Source organism: Microcaecilia unicolor, chromosome 1, assembly GCF_901765095.1.
Source record: "Microcaecilia unicolor chromosome 1, aMicUni1.1, whole genome shotgun sequence".
Classification (NCBI taxonomy): Eukaryota; Metazoa; Chordata; class Amphibia; order Gymnophiona; family Siphonopidae; genus Microcaecilia; species Microcaecilia unicolor.
In genome coordinates, this window is record NC_044031.1 from 736,560,143 (window position 1) to 736,579,752 (window position 19,610).

Below are 19,610 nucleotides of genomic sequence, written 5' to 3' on the forward strand. Positions count from 1 at the left end.
CGCATGTGTATGCTCGTGTAGAGCTGGTAAGACTGGATTTTGGCCACGAGCATAGAAGAATGGTAGGCCTTCCTCCCAAAGGAGTCTAAGGTCCTAGGGTCCTTGCCCGGGGGCGCCGAAGCATGCTCCCTAGAACTCTTAGCCTTCTTTAGGGCCAAATCCACAACTCCAGAGTCGTGAGGCAACTGAGTGCGCATCAGATCTGGGTCCCCATGGATTCGGTACTGGGACTCAATTTTCTTGGGGATGTGGGGATTAGTTAATGGTTTTGTCCAGTTCGCCAGCAATGTCTTTTTGAGGACATGGTGCATGGGTACTGTGGACGCTTCCTTAGGTGGAGAAGGATAGTCCAGGAGCTCAAACATTTCAGCCCTGGGCTCGTCCTCCATAACCACCGGGAAGGGGATGGCCGTAGACATCTCCCGGACAAAGGAAGCGAAAGACAGACTCTCAGGAGGAGAAAGCTGCCTTTCAGGGGAGGGAGTGGGATCAGAAGGAAGACCCTCAGACTCCTCGTCAGAGAAATATCTGGGGTCTTCCTCTTCCTCCCACGAGGCCTCACCTTCGGTGTCAGACACAAGTTCACGAACCTGTGTCTGCAACCTCGCCCAGCTCGACTCCGTGGAGCCACGTCCACGATGGGGGCGTCGAGAGGTAGACTCCCGTGCCCGCATCGGCGAAGCTCCCTCCGCCGACGTAGTCGGGGAGCCCTCCTGGGAGGTGGCCGCAGTCGGCACCGCACGCGGTACCGACGTCGGGGACCTCACCCCGGGCGATGGGCCAGCCGGCGCCACGCTCGACGGTACCGGGGGCGCAAGCACCGCCGGTACCGGAGGGGTAGGGCGCAACAGCTCTCCCAGAATCTCTGGGAGAACGGCCCGGAGGCTCTCGTTCAGAGCGGCTGCAGAGAAAGGCAGAGAGGTCGATGCAGGCGTCGACGTCAGAACCTGTTCCGGGCGTGGAGGCTGTTCCGGGCTGTCCAGAGTGGAGCGCATCGACACCTCCTGAACAGAGGGTGAGCAGTCCTCTCGGTGCCGATGCCTGCTGGGTGCCGACTCCCTCGGCGACCCAGAGCTCTCGGTGCCGACGCGGGGAGGAGACCGGTGTCGATGCTTCTTCGACTTCTTCCGAAGCATGTCACCGGAGCTCCCCGGCACCGATGAGGAGGACGTAGAATCCATCCGTCGCTTCCTCGGGGCCGAGGCCGAAGAGGGTCGGTCTTGGGGGGGCTGTACCGCAGGAGCCCTCAGGGTAGGGGGAGACCCACCCGAAGGCTCACCGCCACCAGCAGGGGAATGGACAGCCCTCACCTGCACTCCCGACGATGCACCACCGTCCGACGACATCAGCAGACGGGGTCCCGGTACCACCGACGTCGATGCAGCTATCCGATGTCCCGGCGCCGATGCAGAGGGCCGATGCCTCGATGCACTCGATGCACTGGCGGCCGAGGATGAAGCTCTGGACGCTGAAGACGTCGATGCACCCGATACCCTCGATGCCGATGCTGACGAAGAGCCCGAGAACAAAACGTTCCACTGGGCCAATCTCGCTACCTGAGTCCGCCTTTGTAACAGGGAACACAGACTACAGTTCTGAGGGCGGTGCTCGGCCCCCAGGCACTGAAGACACGACGAGTGCCTATCAGTGAGCGAGATTACCCGGGCGCACTGGGTGCACTTCTTGAAGCCGCTGGAAGGCTTCGATGTCATGGGCGGAAAAATCACGCCGGCGAAATCAAAATCCGAAATGACGGAAATGAGCACCAAAAAGTTCAAGGGAGAAAATCTCGACCGAGGCCGAAAAGAGGCCTACCCTGACGACGAAAGAAAACTTAACGGGGCAAAGACTGAAAAATACGGGAAGGGACAAAACGAAACCCGAAGGGCTTCCGGAGTACTTCCCGACAAATTTAAGTATTTTTCTGAAGAAAAAAGCAACACGTCGAAGAAAAAGAACGCGCGAGGTCGACTTTCCGGGGCTCGACACGGCGAAAACACGACCGTACCGAGTGCGGACAAAAGAAGACTGGCCGGCTCGAGCCGGTTTCGGGCGGGAAGACGGCCGCGCATGCGCGGTGCGCATGGGCGCGCGAGGACTAGCAAAGGCCTTTGCTAGTGAAGATTCCGATGGAGGGGGCTGCCGTGGACGTCAACCCATCAGTGAGAACAAGCAGCCTGCTTGTCCTTGGAGAAACATTGTTATAATGAGGGATTGTCTCATTGATCTTCTCTTTTCTGATGTAGTCCACCTAGAACCTCTTTTGGTAAAGCGGAATAAAAATGCCAATATCAGATTAGATTAGTACTTTGTGATGGAGCAAGGAAAAGGAAATACAATCATCCTCTTTGTCTCCTTACCTTGGAGGCACTTCAAATTGATTTCACCTGACTTTAATTTCCTGTATGTCCTCTTGGCCTTCTTCCCCAGCATCCATTCTTCCATCTAATCATGTTGCTCCTCATAATGTAGTCAAACAAGATCTTCTCTCTCTCTCTCTTTTTCAAGCCACACCCTCATTTATGGTCTGATTACCTCTTGCCTAGATTACTGCCCTCTTCTCCTCTTTCATATCTTCCACTATATATTACAGGCTCAATATTTTAAATGACTTTTCTGGGTAGCAGCACTACCAGGTAAGTCCCGCTGACCCCAGGCCATGCATGGATTTACAGTGGCATTTTCTGGATAATGCCACTGAAAATCACGACAGACAGCCCCGGTCCTATCTGGATAGCACTGGGGCAGTCCAGAGCAAAGCCAGGAGTTATCCAGATAATTTAAGACAGCAAAAAAGGCGGTCCCATGTTATTCAGTTAGTTGTCTGGATACCAGCGATCAATACCTCCGGTATCTAGTAAGTGCTGTGGGAACTGGTACAGTGGGGGAAATAAGTATTTGATCCCTTGCTGATTTTGTAAGTTTGCCCACTGACAAAGACATGAGCAGCCCATAATTGAAGGGTAGGTTATTGGTAACAGTGAGAGATAGCACATCACAAATTAAATCCGGAAAATCACATTGTGGAAAGTATATGAATTTATTTGCATTCTGCAGAGGGAAATAAGTATTTGATCCCTCTGGCAAACAAGACCTAATACTTGGTGGCAAAACCCTTGTTGGCAAGCACAGCGGTCAGACGTCTTCTGTAGTTGATGATGAGGTTTGCACACATGTCAGGAGGAATTTTGGTCCACTCCTCTTTGCAGATCATCTCTAAATCATTAAGAGTTTTGGGCTGTCGCTTGGCAACTCGCAGCTTCAGCTCCCTCCATAAGTTTTCAATGGGATTAAGGTCTGGTGACTGGCTAGGCCACTCCATGACCCTAATGTGCTTCTTCCTGAGCCACTCCTTTGTTGCCTTGGCTGTATGTTTTGGGTCATTGTCGTGCTGGAAGACCCAGCCACGACCCATTTTTAAGGCCCTGGCGGAGGGAAGGAGGTTGTCACTCAGAATTGTACGGTACATGGCCCCATCCATTCTCCCATTGATGCGGTGAAGTAGTCCTGTGCCCTTAGCAGAGAAACACCCCCAAAACATAACATTTCCACCTCCATGCTTGACAGTGGGGACGGTGTTCTTTGGGTCATAGGCAGCATTTCTCTTCCTCCAAACACGGCGAGTTGAGTTCATGCCAAAGAGCTCAATTTTTGTCTCATCTGACCACAGCACCTTCTCCCAATCACTCTCGGCATCATCCAGGTGTTCACTGGCAAACTTCAGACGGGCCGTCACATGTGCCTTCCGGAGCAGGGGGACCTTGCGGGCACTGCAGGATTGCAATCCGTTATGTCGTAATGTGTTACCAATGGTTTTCGTGGTGACAGTGGTCCCAGCTGCCTTGAGATCATTGACAAGTTCCCCCCTTGTAGTTGTAGGCTGATTTCTAACCTTCCTCATGATCAAGGATACCCCACGAGGTGAGATTTTGCGTGGAGCCCCAGATCTTTGTCGATTGACAGTCATTTTGTACTTCTTCCATTTTCTTACTATGGCACCAACAGTTGTCTCCTTCTCGCCCAGCGTCTTACTGATGGTTTTGTAGCCCATTCCAGCCTTGTGCAGGTGTATGATCTTGTCCCTGACATCCTTAGACAGCTCCTTGCTCTTGGCCATTTTGTAGAGGTTAGAGTCTGACTGATTCACTGAGTCTGTGGACAGGTGTCTTTCATACAGGTGACCATTGCCGACAGCTGTCTGTCATGCAGGTAACGAGTTGATTTGGAGCATCTACCTGGTCTGTAGGGGCCAGATCTCTTACTGGTTGGTGGGGGATCAAATACTTATTTCCCTCTGCAGAATGCAAATAAATTCATATACTTTCCACAATGTGATTTTCCGGATTTAATTTGTGATGTGCTATCTCTCACTGTTACCAATAACCTACCCTTCAATTATGGGCTGCTCATGTCTTTGTCAGTGGGCAAACTTACAAAATCAGCAAGGGATCAAATACTTATTTCCCCCACTGTATATACACTGGTACACCTGGATATTCAGCACTGATAACCAGATAGTGCAGCGGACTTTGATACCAGCATCCTGGGTTCGATACCCACTGCAGCTCCTTGACATCACATAACCCTCCATTGCTTCAGGTACAAAAACCAAGATTGTAAGCCCTCTAGGGACAGAGGTATAGTACTTGCTTATAACTGGATTGTAAGCCACATTGAACCTAAACTCTGTTTGGGATAATGCAGGATACAAATGTAAGTAAGATGTGTTTTTTTGTTATAGGGCATTTCGTAAAGCTCTTAAAATGTATTTATTTCAGAAATATGTTATAGGTATGTGAAGCGTCTGTTCACGCTTTCCAAAAATACTAGGACTAGGGGGCATGCGATGACACTACAGTGTGGTATATGTAAAACAAATCGGAGAAAATATTTCTTCACCCAACGCATAATTAAACTCTGGAATTCGTTGCCAGAGAACGTGGTGAAGGCATTTAGCTTGGCAGAGTTTAAAAAGGGATTAGACGGTTTCCTAAAGGACAAGTCCATAAACCGCTACTAAATGGACTTGGGAAAAATCCACAATTCTGGGAATAACATGTATAGAATGTTTGTACGTTTGGGAAGCTTACCAGGTGCCCTTGGCCTGGATTGGCTGCTGTCGTGGACAGTATGCTGGGCTCGATGGACCCTTGGTCTTTTCCCAGTGTGGCATTACTTATATACTTATGTATGTATTGATTTTAGGAGCTTTTTTTAGAATGGTTATTTTAAGACACTGTATATCTATGGATTGTTCATATTACTTTGTTTGTAACTCCTGATTATAACCAGTTCTCTTAAAATATGGATATCATAATGATTGGGGCATATTAGCGATTCATAAGAGAGAAAGAATGCCCCTGATATGCCCATGACCCTCCCATGGCTGCAAACTTTTTGCACACACCAATCCAAATGAATTCCAATAAGAACCAATAACTGATTGATTGTTAGGGTCCAATTATCACTGCTAATTGGCTCATTATTCAGTTTAATTGCTTGTACCCAAATTTGCGTGTGCAATTCTTAACACTGTATATAGAATTTGGGAGATAGGGTTCTCTATGGATCGCCTACAGTTAGATACTGGGATGATGGGTGCTAAGCATGAAATTCTCTATTAGCAACTGCTAATAAGTCCGCATTCATATGCCTAACTAGACTTGAGCATTTAAACTAGTTCAATGGCTAGTATAAATGCTCGTGTCTAAATGTAGAGGGTCTTTTTCACAATAAAGGACGGCTTTTATCTTTTTCCTGAAGGCCCAGTGTTGCTTTTTTTTGTGCGTGTCTAAATGCAGGCCATAAATACTAGTAATGTGTATTCACAGGCAGATGATCAAAAGCAAACGCCGGCGCTAGAGGCTGCTAGCGCCATACTAGCGCCGGCATTTGCTACCGCCCCATGATTAGAGCCCTCGAGTGCGTGAAACAATGTGCTCGAGGGCTCTTTGCGCAAGTAGCATGCAAATGCATGCTAAACAGGGCTTAGCACATTCATCGCCAATGATCAGCAGCCAGCGCGCCAAAATTTGGGTCGCTAGCCGCGGCAAACCCTACATCAGCTCCAAGCTGGCATTAGGGTTTGCAGATCATTGGGGAGGAATGGTGAGCCCTGTCCAGCATGCAGTTGCATGCTGGCAGGCCCCCATTCCCCCCCAAAGCAAACCTGCCAACAGGGGGCTGGGGGTCCGGCGGACCTCCGGTCCCCCCCCCGACGACTCCCCCCAGGTTCAGGGAGGGCTGGAGATCCAGTGGGTCTTCATCCCCCCAAACCCCCAGAAAATGGTCCCTGGTGGTCTAGTGGCCGCCGGCCAAACCCCCCCTCCCAGCGAGTGACGGGGGGGGGGGGGGCTGGAGGTCCAGCGGACCTCCAGCCCACCCCAACTCCCCAACCCAGCATTCTCTGTCGAATCCCTGGTGGTCCAGCGTAAAAAAGAACCCCCTCCCGGCCCCCCTACCTTTTAGTTGGAGGAGGGAGGTAGCCTGCCTCCCTCCTCTTCCTTGGGTTGACGACGCACAAAATGGTGGCGCCCAGCCGTGCCCAGTGCATCCTGGGATGCGCTGGGCAGGGCTACAGACCATATAAGGGAGCAATTCCCTTATATGGTCTCTAGCCCCGCCCAGCGCATCCCAGGGACCACCAGGGACCATTTTCTGGGGGTGGGGGGGGGGGGGGTGCTGGAGACTCACCGGATCTCCAGCCCTCCCTGAACCTGGGGGGATGGGATCATCGGGGGGACCGGAGGTAGTCCCATGCACCTCCAGCCCCTGTGTTTGACAGGTTTGGGCGTTTGACAACCTAGACCTGTCAAAAAAGTGCGGGAGGATTGTGCTGAGTGTATGCTCGGCACAATTCGCCCGCACTTCTACCCCATGATCAGAGATAATTGTGCTGCTTAAATTTGCATGCATTATCTCTGATCATAGGTTTAATAGCGCCCCGCGCTGTTCCAGCCCTATTTTAGAACACTGTTTGGAACAGTGCGGGGCTTTTGATCATCTGCCTGTCAATTTGCTGTTTTCAAGTTTACCAATTTATGTTTATATTTGGTCATTTTACTATTGCTATGCTGTTAACAAAATTGTAAGTTTTATGTGCCTGCTGTATACCACCTTGGGTGAATCTCTTCATAAAGGTGGTTAATAAATCCCAATAAATAAATAAAATAAATGTGTGCGTGCCAGGCGCATCCCCGACCCGTCCATGCCCCTTCCAGGTTCATACCCCTTGCAGTTGCGAGCTATGGAATTTGCACATGGAATTTATTTTATTTTATTTTGTTACATTTGTATCCCACATTTTCCCACTTATTTGCAGGCTCAATGTGGCTTACAAGTACTGTACCGGCATTCGCCAATTCCGGTATGAACAAATACAAGGTGATATTGTGGTAGAATAAGGTTCATGTGTGACGGACACATTAGTGGATCTTAGAGAGGAAGAGTTAAGTTATGTCCATTACGAGCTTTGGTTTTGTTGTGTTGCAGGTATTCAGGCCAGTGGTGTTCCTGGGGGGGGGGGGGGCGGTGGGTTCGGTCCGCCCCGGGTGCACGCCACTGGGGGGGGTGCCGCGCGCCTGTCCACTACGTTCATTCTGTGCTCCCTCTGCCCCGGAACAGGTTACTTCCTGTTCTGGGGAAGAGGGAGCATGGAAACGAACGAAGCGGACAGGCGCGCGGCACCCCCCCTCAGCGGCGTGCACCCGGGGGGTTCCTTCACTGGGGGGGTGTCCTTTCGCGGGGGGGAGGGTCACACTGCACCCGGGGGGGGGGGGGGCGGGGCGCACCGCCGTCCCGGGTGTCAGCCCCCTTAGGAACGCCACTGATTCAGGCTTTTATGTTGTGTCGGTGGGGTATACCTTTTTGAACAGGTTTGTTTTGACTACGAGCGGTTATAGAGAACTGCTAATTAGTGCCAATTAACAATTGAACTAATAATCGGTTAACTCCAGCTAGCTTCTAATTATCAAATTAAGCATGCAACTGACAGGTGTTCAGCGCTGCAAATGTTAATAATAATAATAAATCTAACACTTGTGTGCGCAAAGCGTAACATTCTGCATGCAAGTTTACAGAATTAGGGGGATTGTATTTGGAAAGTTCCTTGAGCTGTGGTTATATAAGCAGGAGTGAAGGGATCAAATGTTGACAAACCTCCTCTACCTTCCCTGGACTCCTACAGCAGTCCAGGATAGAATCTCCTCTCCCCCAGTCAGTCCTCCTTCATCGTGGTAGAGAAAAGACTGGTATAAACTGATCTGGTATAAATGGGCTCCACACTGCCTGTATGAACCATCTTTCCTTCTGACAGTTTATTCTTTATAAGGTGAGAAAGCTGATTTTCCAATTGTACGATTCACGTGTTCAAGCACTGGTCCATGCTGCAAAGCCAGGTGCTGAAATGGGATTTCTTCCAAGCATCTCTGCTGCTTTATTAGGGCCTGTTTCAGCAAGGGTGAGGGGGTGGAGGCCATCGGTATATTTCAGGCCTCCCTGGTGGTACAGTCTGTCTAAACAAGATGATGAAGTTCGACACCTTTGCCTGCCTTCATCTCGATTTTCTCCATATTTGCCTGCATTAAGTTTCAGGAAACTTTTCTCCCTTCTCACCTCTTTCACAAACAACCCAGAAAACTAGGAAAAATAAACAACTGTTTGGTTATATAAGTACATAAGTAATGCCACACTGGGAAAAGACCAAGGGTCCATCGAGCCCAGCATCCTGTCCCCGACAGCGGCCAATCCAGGCCAAGGGCACCTGGCAAGCTTCCCAAACGTACAAACATTCTATACATGTTATTCCTGGAATTGTGGATTTTTCCCAAGTCCATTTAGTAGTGGTTTATGGACTTGTCCTTTAGGAAACCGTCTAACCCCCTTTTAACAGGTACTTCCCACCAGTGGAGCAACCAGGAATTTTGAACAGGGGATGCATCTCCTGTAGGCCCCCTGTCTCCCGTGCGCCTTCCCCCCCCCCCCCCCCCAGTACCTTAAAATCATCTCTGCTCCTGACTTCACCCGGGCAGTGGCAGCGGCACTCACAGGCTGCCTGAGGCCTGCACTGGGACTTTCTCTCTGAACCGTCCCAGGCTTCGCAAAACAGAGAGAAAGTTCCGCTGCAGGCCGCAAGGCAGCCCATGAATGTCGCTACCACTGCCCGGGTGAAGACTGGAGCAGAGATGATTTTAATGTACCGGGGGCGGATCTGATAGGGGGTGCATACACAACACACGCACCTGCTTGGATAAATATGCCACTGCTTGCCACTCACCGTAAATACATCCTCTTATCCTTTGTTCTCAAAGAGCTCTCAGCAAGTCAAGTAGCAATTTCATAGACATCCAGTTTTCCTATTCCGCTCAGCTAACAATAAAAATATCTACAACCTCGAGAGCACAGATACAGACTCGGAGAGGTTATTGCATACAAATCATTGGGCAGATTTTCAGAATGCTGCGAAGTGGCTAACTAGCCAGCTAATTTATAGCTAGCTTTTTTTTAAAGCTGGGACTGAACATAGGCTTATATATAGCTGATTATTTATTTTTTGTTACATTTGTACCCTGCACTTTCCCACTCATGGCAGGCTCAATGCGGCTTACACGGGGCAATGGAGGGTTAAGTGACTTGCCCAGAGTCACAAGGAGCTGCCTGTGCCTGAAGTGGGAATCAAACTCAGTTCCTCAGGACCAAAGTCCACCACCCTAACCACTAGGCCACTCCTCCACTCTTGCTACTATTTGAGATTCCACTAGCAACATTCCATGTAGAAGTCAGACTCACAGAAACAGAAGCCTGCGCAGCCTTCTACATGGAATGTTGCTAGTGGAACAGCAACATTCCATGTAGAATCTCCAATAGTAGCAACATTCCATGTAGAATCTCCAATAGTATCTATTTTATTTTTGTTACATTTGTACCCTGCGCTTTCCCACTCATGGCAGGCTCAATGCGGCTTACACGGGGCAATGGAGGGTTAAGTGACTTGCCCAGAGTCACAAGGAGCTGCCTGTGCCTGCAGTGGGAATCGAACTCAGTTCCTCAGTTCCCCAGGACCAAAGTCCACCACCCTAACCACTAGGCCACTCCTCCACTTACACATTGCTGGCCAGATTTAAGCCACCTCTTCCTGCAGTTAGATAGATATAGGCATTCAAATTAGCAGTCTAACCTCACTTCTCCCACCCCCAGCCCAGAAGTTAAGCAGCTAAATTTAGCTGTCGAATATACGTAACAACTCAGCCAAGAATGGGGGCGGATTTTCACTCCATGGAATCTCGCTGTCTAACTGTAAAAGGAGGATGCTGGAGAAAGAAATAGAATAACTTGTTTTGTATTCTGGTGGTTTCTGCTCTAGCTTCGCCTCCCCACTCTTGTCCCCACAGGAGGTGGTGGGCTAGAGCAGACAGTGCATGCTGCAAGTAAAGAAAAACAGGAGAAAAGAGGCTAGAAATGGAGCAGAGTGTTTTCTACCATAGGTGTCGCTACTGGGGTGCAAGGGGGGGGGGGGCAAATGCCCCACCAAAAATCTTTGTTGCACCCCCTTTGCCACTTCATAGGTGCCTGGTAAGCCTCCCCAGCCCCCAAAGCCGCCTCTGAGTTGTAAAACCTTTCCTTCCCTCCTTCCAGTTATTTTCTCTGCCGAGCCGCAGTACTAAATACATAACAAAGCCTTACAGGACTATAGCCCTCTGCACGCTACGGCTGCTTCCTCTGGGCCGGCCCCACCTCCTCTGACATAACTTCCTCTTTCAGTAGGCATGGAGTTTGGATTCTCTACAGAACTGGTCAGAATCTCAATATAAACCCTGAAGCTCCAGTTTGGTATTACAAACTCCATATTACCCAACAATGAAACTACTCCTTTACAACTTGCCATTCAAAAATGTTCAAATTGTGAATATCACCTCAGGATCAGCACGCTTTCCTTCCACCGCTAGACACTGTTTAATGCAGATGTTTTTTTTGTTTGTGTGGTGACTCTACCGGATATGGAGAACACTAGTCCTGACTGAAAAACAGAACAGAAACCCTTGTAGCCACACAAGACAAGTCAGTCACAACAAGGGCGACGAAAAGGGAGGAGGGCAACAGACGATGTACAAACTTGCACCTTTATTAAACATCCAGGACTCGACACGAGCCGTGTTTCGGCCCACAAGGGCCTTCCTCAGGAGTCTCTTGGAGGCTTCAGACAGGCGGACTCAGCCCCCCCCCCCCCCCCGTTACACTTGTGGTGATAAATGTGAGCCCTCCAAAACCCACCTGAAACCCACTGTACCCACATGTAGGTGCCCCCCTTCATCCCTAAGGGCTATGGTAGTGGTGTGCAGTTGTGGGGAGTGGGTTTGGGGGGGGGTTGGGGGGCTCAGCACACAAGGTAAGGGAGCTATGCACCTGGGAGCAATTTGTGAAGTCCACTGCAGTGCCCCCTAGGGTGCCCGGTTCGTGTCCTGGCATGTGAGGGGGACCAGTGCACTACGAATGCTGGCTCCTCCCATGACCAAATGCCTTGGATTTGGTCATTTTTGAGATGGGTATCCTCGGTTTCCATTATCGGCAAAAACCGAGGATGCTCATCTCTAAGGTCAACCTAAATGTTGAGATTTGGGCGTCCCCGACCATATTATCTAAACGAAAGATGGATGCCCATCTTGTTTTGATAATGCGGGATGCCCGGCCCATTCACTGGGACGTCCATAGAGATGGGCGCCCTTAGAGATGGTCGTCCCTGTTCGATTATGCTCCTCCACGTATCACATCTCACGTACCCACACACTCTGTGGCTAGGAATGGTTGTCCAGACTCCTCTCACATGACTGGTGCCAAGATAGGACACTGGGCACCAGCCCGCACACAGGGCATGGTACAAAAGATACCACTCACTCCTCCATGGGGTGACGGTGAATAGCCATATATAGTTTCTATAGAGGTAGGGGAAAGGGGCTGGTACTGTAAAAGAAAAGGTTAGAAACATTTAAAAAGCTGTTTCTTTGGGGATGAGGAGAGATAAGCAAAACAACCCAGAAAGATTAACATAAGTGGTCCACATTCAAAAGGATTTAAGCAGGCAGGAGAGAGTCTTCCTGCTTAAAACTCTGATCAGAGGGCTGTCCACGATATTAGGAAGTACTTAAGAGTTGAAGACTCATTCAGAAAATATGTGTTAGGGAATGAGGGATAATGTGTACAGCACCCCAATACCCCCCCCCCCAACTAAACCAATATTTATTTATTTATTACATTTGTACCCCGCTCTTTCCCACATACAGCAGGTCCAGTGCGGCTTACATAGTAAAAGAAAGCATCTTACATGGTAAAGAATACAGTAAAAACAAGGAAATGTAGGAACAGTATTATAAATTGTGATGATCTTAACTACTTACATTGAAAGGCATTACAAAGGACATGTGAAAAGAACGTAATGAACTAGAATAGGGAAGGTAGACAAGGATATGATAGGTGAAAGGGAAGGAGAATGGGAGGGAAATGGTAAAGGATGGAGGGAAGAAGATGAGGGATTGAGTATAACATTGGGGTCAGAGTAAGCGTCAATGTCTTAGCAGGAGTATCGTAGGTGATCTGGTGGAATTAAGCTGGTCCATTAGGGTAAACTTGCTTGAAAAATTGGGACTTTAACATTTTCCTGAAAGGTAAATAGTTATTAATAGCTTGGATGGGTCTTGGGAAAGCATTCCAAAGTTGACTACCCAGAAAGGAGAAACTGGATGCATAGTATGTTTTGTACTTGACACCTTTGCAGTTTGGGAGGTGTAGATTGAAGTACGTTTGCGATGACATTGTTCTATTTCTAATCGGGAGGTCAATCAGGTTGTTCATATGACCCTAAAATGTAACAGTGTTCTTCTTCTTGACATGAGTCAAGTCTAAAATGTAACCATGTACTTGATCTCTTAATGTAAGCTGCGCTGAACTCAGTCTGGGAAAGCTTGTGACTAATCAAACATATAAACGGCAAGTGACCGACTTACCTGCAAATGCGCAGTAGAGACTTCCCTCTCTGTCCCGCCCTCGTGTCAAGACGTGATGATGTCAGAGGGCAGAACAGAGAGGGAAACGGAGTCAGAGTCACTGTCGGACGCTGCCGCCTGCAAACGAACATCGCGTGCACCAACCTCCACCCCCCCATCCCCGCCGCCGCTCCCGCCCCCCCCCCCCCGTGTCGGGCCCCCTGCACTGACCTGACAGCGCCTCTCACCTGCGTGTGGAAGCGCTGCAGGCAGCAGCAGAGCGATCTGCTGCTGCCTGCAGCACTTTCACATGGAGGTGAGAGGCGCTGTCAGGTCAGTGCAGGGGGCCCAGCATGGAGGGGGGAGGGAGCGGCAGCGGGGAGGGTAGCTGGAAATCTCGCCCGTTTTTACAGGCTTAATGGCTAGTAAGAAATAAAGGAAAGTAAACGTAACTGGGCAGCACTGGTGTGGTCTAGGGGATGGAGTTAGGGTGGACCTCAAAGTTATGTGGATACCAGCAATATTCAGTGCTGGTGCCCATACAGCTAACCAGGCAGATAGGAGTATTCTTTATTTCTCTGTTGTTCTGTGGAATTGGGGCTTTAGGGGCCCTTTTACTAAGCCGCGTAGGCGCCTACCTGTGTCCTACGTGCGTCAATTTTGAACTACCGCCTGGCTACCGTGTGGCCTGGGCAGTAATTTCATTTTTTACATGCGTTCACTAAGCACGCCGGAAAATATATTTTATTTTCCAGCACCCGGCGCAAACTGGGCAGTAATTGGCATTGCATGCGCGTAGACCATTACCAACCAGTTAATACGTGAGACCTTACTGCTAGGTCAGTGGGTGGTGGTAAGGTCTCAGGCCCAAAATGGACATGCGCCAATTTTTATTTTGCCGCATGTCCATTTTCATGCAAAACAAGGACCTTTTTTGCAGGTGCGCTGAAAAAATGGGCCTGCGCACGTCCAATACACGCATCTACACCAGCGCAGGCCACTTTTCGGTGCACTTTAGTAAAAGGGCCCCTTAGTTTTAAGCTGGTTCTTATACTAGTAGAGGCTCTTACTATAGTCTAATGCCCAGAGAAACAACCCCCATAGGGGGGGGGGCTTAAAAACTGAACTCCACCAGGCTTACTAGAATATTTTTTTTCTGTAGAAAACAAAGTGGGAGAACCCCCCTCCATGGTAAATCTGCTTCCTAGAATTCAAATGTGTTAAAAATTAGGATTGAAAGCAGGCTGATAGCTCTATCCCTTGAGAGTTTAATGGAAATTAGGTGTCTGGAGAGTAGGGTCAGGAAGACTATGGAGGAGGAGAAGAAAGAGGAAGAGGAGGCAGGCTGAGGTTGACATGGGTTCAGTGTGTCCCATAAATTAAAATGTGTAACGTGAAGCTCTGTTTGTATTAACTGGGGAAAGGGAAATTTCCACTGGGAAGAAAATAGACCATTACTTTTACATGATCTGACAGGTGTAGGTTTGTGGTGTGGGAACACTGGAGTTAGTACTCCATACCACAAAATGGCATCCGTTCACGCATATTTTGCAATGGTGTCTTTTGCATAAAAGAAGAGACAACATTTTCGCTGTTTGTACTTTGAAAGAAAAATCCACATTTGAATGAATGCCTAGCAAGAGTAAAATCATTATAGATAGCCCTAAGTTTTGAAATTCTTTGAACTGCAACAAAACAATCCCCCTGAATCCTAGGGAGCAAACATGTTTGGAACAATGCCACCAATGACCTCAAATAGAATGGGATCTAATTGGTTATTGGTGTGGGTGTGTATTTGTGACATCACAGCAAATACAGACCAGTCAGACTGAGTAGGTATGAGCTAATCTGTGACTATCTTGTTAACCCAGCTAGCCCCAGAAAGTCAGAGGAAGCATCTTAAGGAATTTCATTACTAATATATTAACCTTTTAAGTGATAGTGGGTATTACATCATCCCAGATGAAAACTTGCACAGTACACAACAGTTATGACTTTCTTTTAAATACTCTTGAATGCTATGCCTATTATACATTCTCAGAACCTGTGCTTTGTGGTCAGCCATCATTGTCTGTATTTCAGACTACAGTGTCAAGGTTTGATAGACATCATGGCACAAAACCTGCATATAGACCATGTCCACTGTTTCCACTATAAAGGGAACCCCCTTCAGTTGTCTTGGGACACTGCAAAAGATCATCTTCAAGTCAACCCCTAGGAAGGAATACCTGTAACTGCAGAAAAGGTGGGTGAACTGGGAGATCTCTACTCAGCACCAATAACAGTATGACGAACATCATTGTCCAGTATAGTTCATGAGTGCCTCTTTCATTTATTTATTTATTTGCTGCATTTGTATCCCACATTTTCCCACCTCTTTGCAGGCTCAATGTGGCTTACATTATGCCGCCATGACAATCGTCATTAGCGGAATGAGAAGAACAAAGTATTATTTCAATTAAGGTACATAAGATTTCATGAAAATTAGAAATAAAGAAATAATTAATACATTACAGATATGCAAAGAGTAAAATGACAATATGATTAAAGTAACCAGTTTAAGGAATTCAGCATTGATTAGCTCTAATACAGATGTGAAATGAGTCTTTTATGAAGAATTCTTATTATAGGTCTTGTTGAATAAGTTCGTTTTCAGTGACCTCCGGAAAGTTGTTAGATCGTGTGTTGTTTTCAAGGTATTCGGCAGTGCATCCCAACGTTGTGCGCAGATGTAGGAGAAGCTTGATGCATATAATGATTGGCATTTGAGTCCCTTACAGTTAGGGTAATGGAGGTTTAAGAAAGTACGTGAAGAACTTTTAGTATTTCTTGCTGGTAGGTCTATAAGGTCTGACATATAAGTCGGGGCCTCTCCATGGATGATTTTATGAGCTAAGGTGCAAATTTATTTATTCTTGATTATGGTTAAAGGTACTGTATTAGTGATTAAAAACTAATAATATTCATTTTGGTAGAGTTTCTGACCTCTCCTTGACACTGTAGTCTTTCATCTTATTTTGAACCAGCGGGTGGGTACTCAGCTTGCTAAACTGTACCTGAAGAACTCAACAGACAGTAAATTCACTTGTAAACAGAATCAGAGAACGTCTAAAATACAACACATTGAGGGGATTTAACCCCTTCCACAACAAAGCTAGTTTTTACAGTGCATTTATCTAGTTTTCTGTTTACAATTTAAATCCTGGTCAATGAAAAGGTCAGACAGGGCAAAGGTGCCTCCAGGTTCACTTGGTGCCTCTAGTATGAGGGAAACGGCACCCCGTTATAATAGATCGTACCAAAAAAAAACCGACAAAACAGACTACAAACAAAACAGACCATGACAAAAAAAAATGTCCCAAAAAAACCCCACAACAAAAGGAACCCAAGACAAAATAGACTCTTAATCAAGCTGGATTATGTTTTCAAGCAGATTTATGATTCTCACTAGATACCAAGTGTGGATAGCGAAGTCAAGCCATAGGCAGGTGCCAGGACTTTCAAGTGACAAGCCGTGGACTTTCTCAGTAATTTACCCTTGAAATTCATACCATTGAAAAATAAATCTATTTCAACAAGCCCTTTTGTCAGGAGTCTATTTTGTCTGGGACTTTTATGTCGGGAACTTTTTTGGTTTGGAACTTTTTCGTCTGGTTTCTTTTGACCAGTTCCTTTTGACCAGGTACCGAGGGAAACATCTAAGACCACATTTTGTATTTCATATATTTTCCATGCCCTTTCCTAGTCAGAAACCAGTACAGACTGCTCTTGCTATTGCCCATCATGCATTCATGATAGCAAGGGTGAAAGGCCCTTAGGATGCTTTTTGAAAACTAAAAAGAAATACTAGTGGCTGGGTCCCTTTATTTCAAGGCATTCACATGTTACAAGTTCAGTACACCTATCGCTGTCAAGATTTGACTATATTTATAGCCTTACAAATGCTCTCTTTGCAAAGCCAGGATTAGAGTATTCCTAAGGAGGCTCATAGGACCAAGAGGGTGCATCCCATTAAGCTACCAAGGAAGTCCAGACTGACTGAGGATCCGAACCCTGATGAATCTCAGGCAGGAAGCAGGAATTTGGAAAACGTTGTGTTTCAATTGCCCTGGGCCCTCATAGCACAGGGGGCTTCGACCTTCCTAAAGCTGAAGAAGATACAACTTGCTGGTGGACTTTTGAGGCTCTTTCCCAAATTTCTGTCCTGGATCTCAACATGTTTGTTTCCAGTTTCTAATGAAGAGCTATGTATGTTTTCAGGCAGGGGAAAAATCCTTCTACTTGGTCTTCTTACAGGGACTGATATGAGTGAAGTAGTTAAATGGGAGAAGAAAAAGTCTAAAATACTCTCCAAAAAGACCTTGTAAACATTTAGGGAGTAATTTTTATAAAGATATGCCTAATTTTAGGCACCAAAAATCCAGGTAAATAGTAGTATTTAATCGTGTACTCGGGTAAGTGGTCCCTTGTAAAATATTGACCATGTAAATTGTATGTGCATTGTTTGCATGGTGTGTACTTTCACTGTGGGTATGCACATGGGTGGAGTTTGAGTGGAGTGTTAACCTCAAACAAGTATACGTGTTGATTATGAAATATGATAATTTATGCGTGTACTTCCCAACTCTAGGACTGGTGTAAGTGATTGCACCTTAAATTAAGATGGATTACCAGCCGTTGAACTAGTATTTTTAAAGATAAATAGGAACCTACTTTTCTTTATAGAATAAGGTTAAAATAGGCATCTTAAATCATGCTTCTAGTAGGCACCCTGCTAAAAAAATTACCCTCTTACCGAAGATGTAAGGTCAGGCAATTATGTGATTCATGTTGTGCAGATAGACCAGGCCTTTTCTGTTTTGTCTTCCCACTTTGGGTTTTAAAGTAAGATTAAGATTTAAATGTTATGTGATCATCTTGCTTAATGATCCAGTGCTGTCATTATGTAACTGTTCTTGGAAGCTGTGCAGACGGCTTCGGCTGTATACAGAGAGTGTAATGAATCACAGGGAGAAAAAGCAGTTAACAATGTAGTGAGTTCTGCTGTTGCTGAATTGTTTGTGCTAACCTGTTGCATAACTATTTTTCTTCTCCTGAAGCTGACAAAACAAAGGCTTTTTATTCCTAGCTCTTCCCAAAACCTAGTGAAACGTTTGTTTTTCTTATTCTCTCTCAGTTGCTGATTCAGGTGATCATGGCCTCACTGTGATGCCACCTGAGACCTTTTTCTTGGCGGATATCTGCAGAGCTTTTCCACTGCCTTCTGCAGCCTACAACACTTGATCTTCTGTGGTGGGCCCCCAACCAGGTAGTAGCAAGGCCACCGAGAGACTGAACCTGGCCCAGGGCAGGGCCGCTGCCCCCCCCCCAATTGTCGCCACTGCCTCCCCCCTCCCAGATCGCTGCCGCAATTGAAATACCTTGTTGGTTTGTGGGGATCCTGAGGCCTCACCAGCAGAAGACGTCTTCCTCCAGCGCTGCTCTTCTGCCAATCGCCTGCCCCTACGGCTGCTATTTCTCTCAGGGCATGCTCGGTTTCAAAACGGAGCATGCGAGCCTGAGAGGAAAAGCAGCCGCTCAGCTGGGCAGAAGAGCAGCACTGGAGGTGCTCCTCCGGGTCCTCCCTAGCCTCCAAGGGGGGTCTGGCTGCAGCACCGGAGTTTTCTCTCTCTTGCTTCTGTCAGGACGTGATTACTCAAGTCCCGTCAGGAGCAGGAGAGAGAGAGAGACCCCGACACCAGGCTCCCCTTGGAGGCCTGGGCTGGGGAATTTTGCGCCCCATGCCCCCCCCCCCCTCTTGGCGGCCCTGGGTTATAGCCAGGCTTCATCCTGGTTAACTGTGAAATTTAACAGACGTAGCATTGAGGAACAGAGTGTGAAAGAGAGAGAAAACTCCAGCGCCGCAGCCGGACCCCCCTTGGAGGCTGGGGAGGACCCGGAGGAGCACCTCCAGCGCTGCTCTTCTGCCCAGCTGAGCGGCTGCTTTTCCTCTCAGGCGCGCATGCTCTGTTTTGAAACCGAGCATGCCCTGAGAGAAGTAGCAGCCGCAGGGGCAGGCGATTGGCAGAAGAGCAGCGCTGGAGGAAGATGTCTTCTGCTGGTGGAGCCTCAGGATCCCCACCAACCAACAAGGTATTTCAATTGCGGCAGCGATCTGGGAGGGGGGAGGCAGTGGCGACAATTGGGGGGGGCAGCGGCCCTGCCCTGGGCCAGGTTCAGTCTCTCGGTGGCCTTGCTACTACCTGGTTGTTTGGACTACCCCTTATTATACTACCCCAGAAACCTCCAAAAATACTCAGCAATTTGCAAGGAAAAAAAACACAAGACGGAATGACATCTTGGTAGACCCTAATAGTTACTCATTATGATCTCAGCAAAACAAATTTAGGAAACTCTTACAGCTCTAATGTTTTTTTCTTTTTTCCTCTATATTTACATTCTAAACCAATTAGACTGGCCTGTGAATGTTGTTATTTAGCTCACAGTTTAGAGGTGTGGTGAAAAACAAAACAAACTACTACCATTATAGCTCTACATATTTGCCTTTACTGATTATTTATTAAGCAGTCATGTGATAAAGTTTGGTTTTGTATAGATCATGTATAATGTTTTTATTTAGTATTTAAGATGGAGGTT